This window comes from Ovis aries, chromosome 1 (genome assembly GCF_016772045.2).
Source record: "Ovis aries strain OAR_USU_Benz2616 breed Rambouillet chromosome 1, ARS-UI_Ramb_v3.0, whole genome shotgun sequence".
Taxonomy (NCBI): Eukaryota; Metazoa; Chordata; class Mammalia; order Artiodactyla; family Bovidae; genus Ovis; species Ovis aries.
The window spans coordinates 167,114,216-167,124,664 of NC_056054.1; the positions used below are offsets into that span (position 1 = coordinate 167,114,216).

General features: G+C 39.5%; 1 pseudogene; it reads right to left on the bottom strand.

The window, feature by feature from the left end:
- Positions 1-1,575: 1,575 nt before the first annotated feature.
- LOC114111183 (U6 spliceosomal RNA) lies at positions 1,576-1,676 on the bottom strand (annotated as a pseudogene).
- Between the last annotated feature and the right edge of the window lie 8,773 nt (positions 1,677-10,449).

Consider the following 10,449-nt stretch of genomic DNA (forward strand, 5'->3'; position numbering starts at 1 on the left):
CTGGAGTATGTTAAAGCCTACTATACTCGTCATAGAAAGTCAGTGTGTATCTCTAATAGATCAGCAATTTTTGTCCCTGATAGCTTTGTAATTATTCTTTCTCTGATCTCATTTTTCTCACCAATCCCCAAATTTCCAACCATTTAGCATACTCTTACAGAAACTTAAAAAGTTTTCAAAGGCTCAGTGTTGCTCACTAAATCAAGTACAAACTCTTGTCCTGGTTCACAAAGCCATCTTACTTTAACTTCCCTCAACCGTTTAACCTTATCTTCTGTTATTCTCCAAAAGCTGTCAGGTGGGTCTCCTTGCTGCTTATCAGAGGCTTTGTTTATTCCTGTCCGTAGTCATGCTCTTGCCTACCCAAATTCTGTGGATCCTTGAAAGCTCTGCTTGACTGCCACTTCCTTTATGAAACTTTCCCCAGGTCATACTGACTTGTCTCATGTCTGAACTCTGGAATTCAAACTGAGTTCCTATAACCTTAAATCTGATATTTTTAATGTTATCCCAGTCTTAATAATTGTAACCTGGAAAGTGGATCCTGAATCACTGACTAGAAGCATTTGTTTTTAAAAACATCTTTAAAATGTTTGAGTGAATGCTATCATTAGGGATACAGTGAAGATAAGCAATGCTGGACAAATGGAGTGTCAGTATGGCAGACAGAATTCTAGATGCCCATGACCTCGACCCCTGGTGTTACTCCTGTGATTATATTATGTCAGACGGCAAGAGTAACTTTTCAGTTGTAATTAAGGGTGACCTTAAACTAGGGAGACTGTTCAGGTGCACCTGAACACTTTAAAAGCATAGAGTTTTCTTTGGCTGGTCACAGAAGAGGGAGTCAGAGAGAGTCTAAGTCTAAGAAGGGTTCAACCCACAGTTATTGACTTTGAAGACAGAGGAAGGTGCCCACAAGCTAAGAAATTCAGGTAGTTTCTAGATATCCAGAAAGAAAACGGGATCTCAGTTCACATGCCCAAGGACATGGATTTTGCCAACAACCTGAATAAGCCTGGAAGCAGATTCTTCCTCAGAGCCTTCAGATAAGAACTCATCCCAGTTGACTATTTTGTCCTTGTGAAGCTCCTTACAGAAAATACAGCCGAGCCTACCCAGACTTTTGACCTGTGGAACTGTGAGCTTGTAGTGAACTTTTACACATTTCCTGCTGTTCTTCCTTTTTTTTTTTTTGGTTTCAGTTTTATTGGGGGTATAATTAAAACTATATAAGTTTAAAGTGTACAGAATAATGACTAGACATGTAAATTGCGAAATGACTGTCACAGTAGGTTTATTTATCATCCATCACCTCATATGGTTATAAAGTTTTTGGTTTCCCTTGAGATAAGAACTTTAGGGATGTATGCTCTTAGCAGCTTTCAAGTATACAGTAGTGTGAACTACAGCCATCATGTTGTACATTATATCCTTGCTACTTATTTATATTTTAGCTGAAAGTTTGTAGCTTTGACCGCATTCACCCAATTCTCCTACCTCCCACTTCTTGCCTCTGGTAACCACATATCTGTTCTCTTTTTATATGAGTTTTTTTTTTTATATTCCACATGTAAATACATAGAACACTACATGAATTTGTGTCATCCTTGTGCAAGGGCCATGGAAATCTTTTCTGTATGGTTCCAGTTTTTGTGTATTTACTGCTGAAGTGAGCATCCTGCTATTCTTATCAAGGCTCCAAATCAGTAAGGAGGTGTTCCCGTAAGTTGAAGCACTCGTTTTAACACACGTGGTCACTGCACAGGCTTAGCAGTGCCCTTTTGTCCATCAATTTCCCACTGCCGGTAGGAAAATTTTAAGGAACAGAAAGTCCATCTTGCCTGTTGCCTATGTTTTCAAAATAGTCTATAAGAGGGTCCTTGAGCAAAAAAGTCTATAAGAGGGTCCTATAAGAGGCTGCTTGAGGAGGGTGATTAGGATAGTCTCTCTGACCATTAGTAGCCTTGGTTCACTGTGCAGACTCTCTCTATGTTTGCTGCAAGACTGGTGTTTTCTAGGAGCATTCTCCTAAACTCTACAGCAGCCAAGATATTAGATGGTAGGAGAACTTGTTTATAAAATAAATCCAGATACTCATTTTTGGAACTGGTCAACAAATAGTTACTGAGGATGCTTAGAAATTTGAGAACTGAAGTTACAGTTTCTTTTGCAGCTTAGAATCAGAGGTGATGGGCAGGAGTTTTATTATTATTAGTTTAACAAGCTTAAGTTACTCCAGCCATGCATATATAACAAAAACGAACAGTTACATATTCATTTGGGGTGCTTGTGAATGATTCAAAAAGAACTTGTTCCTTACAAAATTTATTGCTGAATGACTCATTACAGGATAACGATGAAAACAAGCCTTCTAATTTAAAGAGTTATGCAAGTATTATTTTAAAAGTCAACTTTGTGGGGTATAATTTCCATACAATAAAATGCATATATTTTAAGTGTATAGTTAAGTAAATGTATACACTCATATCATCATCATAGTCAAGATATAGCTCATTTTCTCACAGATCCCTCATACACAACCTCTGCAATCAGTCTCTTCTTTCAGCTATTGTTCCAGGCAACCATTGATTTCATTTTTGTCAGTATAGATAAGTTTTGCCTCTCTAGTATTCATACAAATGGAATCAGACAGTACACATATCCTTTGTATTGAGTTCCTTTCACTCAGCATGATGTTTTTGAGACTCATTCACAAGGTTGTATTTATTAGTAATCCATATTTTGTATTGCAGAGTAGTATTTAATTATATTAATAACACAATTTGTTAGCCTATTAGTGGGTATTTGAATTGTCTCAGTTTGGGGCTATTATGAATAAAATTGCTATGGGCACTCTTTGGGTGCAAGTAGGTTATTTCATTTTGGTAAATACTTAGGGGTGGTATAGCTGGTTGATGTGATAAGTATGTTTAACTTTAAAAGAAACTGTCAAGCTGTTTTTCCAAGGTGATTGCACCATTTTCCATTCTCAATAGCGAGAAGATACTATTCTCAGTCTGCCTCAATACTTGGTATTGTCAGCCTTTTGAAAGGGTGTGTGGTAGTATCTCTCCAATGGATAGGTAGTGGTATCTGACCATAGCTTTAATTTGCAATTTCCTGATAACTAATGATGTTTACATCTCTCCTTGTGCTCATCACCACACAGGTATCTTTGGTGAAGTGCCTGTTCAAGTTCTTCAGCTCATCAAAGATAATTAGATTGTATCATTATTATCAGGTTATAAAAATTTTGAACTGTATTTTGAATATAAGCCTATTGTCATATATGTACTATAGAAACGTCTCTCAACTAGTAACTTGCCTTTTTGTCATTTCTTTAGGAAGTCTATTTTGCCTCATTTTTCACCTTCTTCTTCTTCAGGGCCTCTAATTACACATATTTAGGCCATTTTCTGCTGTCCTATGGGTCTCTAAGGATCTGCTTATTTTTCTTCAAAATATTTTCTCTTTATTCATTAGCTTGGATAATTGCTATAGATTTGCCTTCCTATGTTCAAGTTCATCAGTGACTGTTTCCCTCTCCTTTCTGACCTACTGTGATTTTTTTTGTCATTGTAATTTTTAAGTTCTAAAATTTCCATTTATTTTTAAAATTTCTATTACCTCTTCTTTATCGTTTACATTTCTCAGCAGAGTCCTTACCTTTTAACTTGTGATGTCCCTATCAGCATAATTTTTTGAACATATTTAAGCAGTTGCTTAAAAAACCTTTATTTTCTAAAAACATCATCTCAGTAATTTTGGGACTGGAGTCTTCCCCTTAACTATGGGTCACTTTGCTGTTTTTTTGCATGTCTAGTAATTTTTAAAATTATGTACTGCACGTTGTTGGTGGTGCATTGTATAGGTTCTGGACTTCTGTTATCTTCCTTTGAGAAGTGTTACTGTCTCTTCTATTATGCAGCTCATTTACTGATTGATTACCTGGCACCCTGTAGGCTTGTTTTTATTCTTTGCTAGAGGACACCTGTTGGAAAACTCAATATGTTTCTCAAGCCCCTCAATTATTGTGGGTCTCAACCTCTAAATTCAGTTTTCACTGCAGATCTTTTAAAGGCTTGGTTTCAGACTTTGTTAGGGTGGTTATTGGGTGGACCTTACCAGAACTTCCATGTCTTCTAGCACTGTTTGGTATCTAGTATGTCTATTCTGCCCTTGTCTCTATGGTGACTGTTCTCTATAGTTACTACAAGCCTCAGGTACTCTTGCCATGGGCATGTGCATCTTAGCTTCAAGCCAAGGGCTCGTAGAGAAACTTCTGCACAAGTTCTGGCTCTCTCCCTTCTCTCTACCCCCAACATACCTCCTTTACTTTCTGGTGCCCTGCCCTACAGATTCTGACTGCTTCAGCTTTCCTCAGCTCTGACCTCTGCCTCTTCCGCTCAGCAGGACCGTTGTGCTCTGTTGGAGTTTGGTTTGCTCTGTCATGGTTGGGCAATTGTGCCCAGGTAAAGATCCAGGGAAATCACAGTGCTCACTTTATGAAGTTCTCCTTTCTCAAGGCACATAGCATTGTGTTTCCTATTGTCTAAACACAGTGTTTAAAAAAATGTCCATTGTCTAAAAACAATGGCTTTATGTGCTAGCTCCAACTTTATTGTTTATAACAGAAGGGCTATTCCAACATCAATTGCTCCATATCTGGAAGTGAACGTTTATAAGATGTGCCCTTAAGGATTAAATAAGGTAAAGATGAATGGATTTAACCCCAAAGAGACCCCAAAGCTTCTTTTTGCGCTGAAAAAGCATTTTTAATAGTCGTGAATCCCATCCGATGGTTCAAGGCACAGGCCCTATACATAGGAAGTTAGTGTGGTGGGTCGGGGGTAGATCTTCTACACTGGTTCCAGAAATGGAGTCCAAGAGCCATCTCTTTAAGAAAGAAAAACAGGGTCTCTAAAAATAATTGTGTAGTAGTAGTGAAAGCAATAACAAATTACTACTATTGAGTACTTAATGCTCTAGGTGTTCTTATTAAGGCTTTATTTTTATGAACCAATTTATTCTTTATAATAACCCAATCTTCAAGTCCTAATTACTAACCTGAATATTAGAATGACTAATTAACAATCCTGTTTAGAGATGAGAAAATTGTGGTACTAATAGGTTAAAAAAACTTTCTTGAGATGACACATCTGGTAAGTGGGAGATAAAAAGCCTTTTCCAGTTTCTATCATAGAAATGTTACACAGCACAAAGGATCTTAGAAGCACAGAGTGTATCCGCGTGTAAATGAGCAGGTGAGCTTGTGATGGTATTGGTGAGCACATGTGAGCATGTGAGAGTGTGTGTGGGTATGGGGCTCCTACCTCAGGGTCTTCCCAAATGGTGTTTTTTCTCTTGATAGCCCATCCCTCTTCATCTTAAATCAACTCAATCTTATCTTTCAGGATTTAACATCAATATCACTGTTTTAAAGATACCTCTCAGGTGTTTTCATAATGTGTTCTTATTTATTTCTTGCTATCACAATCATAATTGAATTTACAGAAATATTTAGTGAATGTCTTTTCCACTAGACTATAGGCTCCATGGGGCCTGTTTCCCACCATGTCTCCAACATGTAGCACAGTTTCTGGCTATGTGCTCAATGTGTATTTGTTAAATGAATAAACGAATGTCCAAGAGCAAGTGACTCTTCTCATGTTGCTATAAACTGATTTACTTTTGAGAATTGCAAAAGTTTTTTTTTGCCTTTTCCTCCAATTAAAAAAATTACATACAGTAAAATTTATTCTTTTTGATATACTTTTTGCAAAAGTAAAAGAGTTATGTGCAACTGACAAAGGCAATTTCCAAAATATACAAACAGCTCATACATCTCAATAACAACAAAAAACCTGACCAAAAAGTGGGCAGAAGACCTAAATAGATAGTTATCCAAAAAAGACATACAGATGGCCTATAGGCACATGAAAAGATGTTCAACATTGCTGATTATCAGAGAAATGCAAGTCAAAACTACAGTGGTCAAAATGGCGTCACCAAGAAAAGTCTACAAATAACAAAGGCTAGGTAGGGTGTAGAGGAAAGGGAACCCTCTTACACTTTTGGTGGGGATGTAAATTGGTACAGCTTCTATGGAAAACAGTATGGAGGTTCCTTAAAAAGCTGAAAATAGCACTACCAGACGATTCAGCAATTCTATTCCTCCTGATAACCCTTTGTAGTCAAACTCTACCCACAACCCTTACTCTCTGGCAACCACTGAGCATTGCTTATTTTGTATTAACCTGGCTCTTTCCTTTTGCTTCCTTCTTGTCTAATTTCAGTTTTCTTACTGCTCCTTAACACTCCTGAATACTTTATCAGAGAAATAAAATTACTTCTAGACTGTTGCCGCACCCATTATGTCCCACATGGAGTTATTTAAACCAATAACTTGACTACTTGGAAGAGTAAGAAGAGAGACACTAGGCCAGTTGGCATTTTTGTCGGGGCATGTTATTTCTACTCTCTTAGCAGCTCCGGCATCTGTATGCATCTCTGCTTCACTGGAAGTGAAAGTGTTGGTTGTTCAGTTGCCTCTGACTCTTTGTGACCCCATGGGCTATTGCCTACCAAGGTCCTCTGTCCATGGAATCCTCCAGGCAAGAATACTAAAGTGGGTAGCCATTCTCTTCTCCAGGATTCTTCCTGATGCAGTGATCAAACCTGGATCTCTCTCATTGCAGGCAGATTCTTTACTGTCTGAGCCACCAGGGAAGCCCATTAGTCAATGAAAACCTACCCCTGCCTTCCTGATTTGTCCAGATTAGTGCAATGGCCTCCATACTAGTTTCCATGCCTCCAGTGCTCCTTTCAGCATCACACCTTTTTGCCTTTTCATACTGTTCATGGGGTTCTCAAGGCAAGAATGCTGAAGTGGTTTGCCATTCCCTTCTCTGGTGGACCACGTTTTGTTGGAGAAGATTCTTGAGAGTCCCATGGACTGCAAGGAGATCAAACCAGTCAATCCTAAAGGAAATCAACCCTGAATATTCATTGGAAGGACTGATGCTGAAGCTGAAACTCCAATACTTTGGCCACCTGATGGGAAGTGCTGAGTCATTAGAAAAGACCCTGATGCTGGGAAAGTTTGAGGGCAGGGGAAAGAAGGGAATGACAGAGGATGAGATGGTTGGATGGCATCACTGACTCAATGGACATGAGTTTGAGCAAGCTCTGGGAGTTGGTGATGGACAGGGAAGCCTGGCATGCTGCAGACCATGGGGTCACAAAGAGTTGGACACAACTGAGTGACTGAACAGCAACAAAATACTCCTTTGCTTATGTTTAATCTCTACCTTTTCTCCAGAGCAAACTTTCTGAGCCTCTAAGACCTAAAACTCTTCATTGGCCCCTTATTGAGCCTCAGCAAAACATTCACAGCTCTTCATGGGGTCCCCTGCTTACTTCTGCAGAATTACCCCTACTGGATCTTGTACTTTGTATTCTGTGATGTTCCATTGGTCCCAAACTATTTGGCATTTTCCAAATGTGAAATAGGTTTTATGTCCTTACGTGTTTGTTCACACTTCCCAGAAAGACTTTCCTCACTGTATCTACTCACTGTCAAAGACTCAATACAGGTTGGCTCTTGCATTCTTCTCAAAGACCAATAACTGTTCTTTATTCTCTCTTTTTGTCCCCACAGTCACTTATCCACCCACTTACCATAACACCCATAATTCCTTATTGCAAACCCATGCTCACATATTTACCTCCCATTTCCTAGAAACAAAGCTTTTTGAGGTCAAGTCTGTCTCTTGATTCCCTTTGAGTCCTCAGTGCTTGGCATAGAGCCTCCCATATAGCAGGTGCTCAATGCACATTTATTGAATACAACAATGAATCAGGTTTTTACTGTATTATTATATTTGCACTTTAATAACTTACTTTAAACCTGTTTTAAATTTATCTAGTTTTTGATGTTTTTGCAAAATTTTTGACCAAGTACTCTCCCATTTCACAAGACACTGCTGATCCTACGTGTGTGGCCACATGAAGTTCTCTCTGGCTTTCGTTCAGTCACTATATATCTTTCTCTGTGTGACCTGGTCAGTTGGCATTATTTCAGCTGAGCTTACCCGTGGCTGTCTGCTTGCGTGTAGAAACTCAACTTGCAATTGTAGCAGTAAAAAAAGGGAAAAACAGGGGATGTCGAAAGTGAACATGAATTTCCCATTAGTGGCTAACTGTCTTTGAACTTCCTCTCCACTGAGGCTTAGAGTAAAGTCAGAGCTGTCACTGAGCTCAGGTCTGGACCGGTTACAGGTCACACTGTTACTCGGCTCTTGATCTGTTGTATTCAGTGTCATATTAACTTTATGAACTGCTACCCTGGGAATCCTAGTCCTCAGGTGTTTGGTTTCAACATATTTGCCATTGAAGTAGAGTGAGGACATTAAATTCTTTAAAAAAATTCTGTACAACCAATGCTGTCATTTGATTAAAAAAAAAAACACTGACACAGGATATAATTCTTATCAATAAAGTACCCACATCTGTAACTAGCCAGCTGTTGGTCAGGAGTGAGGGCAGGTGAGAGAAGGGAGGAATATTCTGTATTTTTATCTCATCAAACCAGGTTTATGGTCTAGGTGGGTATTTGCCTCATCCCAGTTGCATGCCCACAAGTATAAACTTGGAACCTTCTGGAAAGGCAGCTGTCACCTGTTAGGACAATTGCATAGTCTAGGACAAATTCAAGTTGTAAAGAAATGATTAGCACCATGGTTTCAAATTTTCATATGACCAATTTAGGCCCTACCAATGTTTCTCAAATCTGCATTTTACAGTGGGATAAGCTGGGCAACTTTCTAGAAAGATATCCCTGGTTTCTACCCCTGGGGACTGCAGTTCAGTAAACTTGGAGTGGACCCTTGGAAACTATACTTTAAATAATCTCTCTGGATGATTCTGATGCACAAAGATGAAAAACTCTTTTTCTTGGATGGTTGAAGCCAAACTGGATGTTATCCTTCTGAAAGGCATCCTCGGCATTCTGAGTTTGTTGACAGACTAATGTACCTTTATTGAAACAGATTCCAAAACACTAGCACTTTTTTCCCCAAACCGCATCTGTTTTCAATGTCTGGAAGTACATTTGATTTTGTGGAAAACACCCATGAGCAGAAAGCAAAGATGGCAACCAAGAAGGACTCAGGCTGAAGAGAAGCATCAGGAATGACCCAGAAGTCCTGAGCTTAAATTCTGCTGCGATAAGCATCCTCTGAACAGAGTTTGTAGAGCACCTCTGGAGTACCGTGCGTCGCCACTGCACAGCGGATTCACTGTGCAGTGAACTGAGTGCATATCGCACTCTCCTGCTTTGACTTACCTCATCGTTAACAGCCTAGTGCCAACCTAAAGTCTGGACGTGTTTGACATGGTGGTTGCACAAATGGAATTGGAGCAGAGTAGTGATAAAAGATACACAACTGCCTGCAGAGATGAACAGATATGTGGATGTCTTATCACTTAACCTTTTTTTTTTTTAAATGAGTTGAATTTCAAAAGGTTGGTCGAGTTTTCCAAGTTTGGTTCAGGTCTCCAAAAGTTAGGCTTGCTCTCCATGTGTGTGGCACTTTTCTATATAAGTTCTGGACTTAGGAGTGTGTGGTGGGCAAGTAGAAGAGTGGTGGCAGCTGAGGATTTTCAGTTGATTTAAGTTGAATAATAAATAACAAGTACTATGCTTGAGACGGAGGAGGCAATGGCAACACACTCCAGTACTCTTGCCTGGAAAATCCCATGGGTAGAGGAGCCTGGTAGGCTGCAGTCCGTGGGGTTGCTAAGTCGGACACGACTGAGCAACTTTACTTTCACTTTTCACTTTCATGCTTTGGAGAAGGAAATGGCAACCCACTCCAGTGTTCTTACCTGGAGGATCCCAGGGACGGGGGAGCCTGGTGGGCTGCTGTCTATGGGGTCACACAGAGTTGGAAATGACTGAAGTGACTTAGCATGCTTGAGAAGCATGAAATTTTAACAGAGACTTTAAAGAAAGAATTTTATTTATTTATTTATTTGGCTGTACCGGGTCTTAGTTTTGGCATGTAGGGTCCTTAGTTGCAGCATTTGGGATCTAGTTTCCTGGTCAGGGAACTAGACCAGGCCCCCTGCACTGGGAGCACGGAGTCTTAGCCAAAGGACCACAGGGAAGTTCCTCACAGAGGCTTTTTAAGCAACCACTTTCCAGTGCTATTTTGATCTCGGGAGATCAGGAAATGGGGATAGCACACCTGAACCTTGTAGCAGAAGGTGGAAACCCTTCAGCACATCTCAGGAAACTGACTGACAGCTATCTCGAAGACAGAGGATCACTGTGGTTTCTTTTTGAAATGATTTCATGAAACAAATGAGCAATTTTTAGTCTTCTACATTCTCATTTCTGATAGAAGGAATTAGTAGAAATTTTACTGTTCTTAAAATAATTAT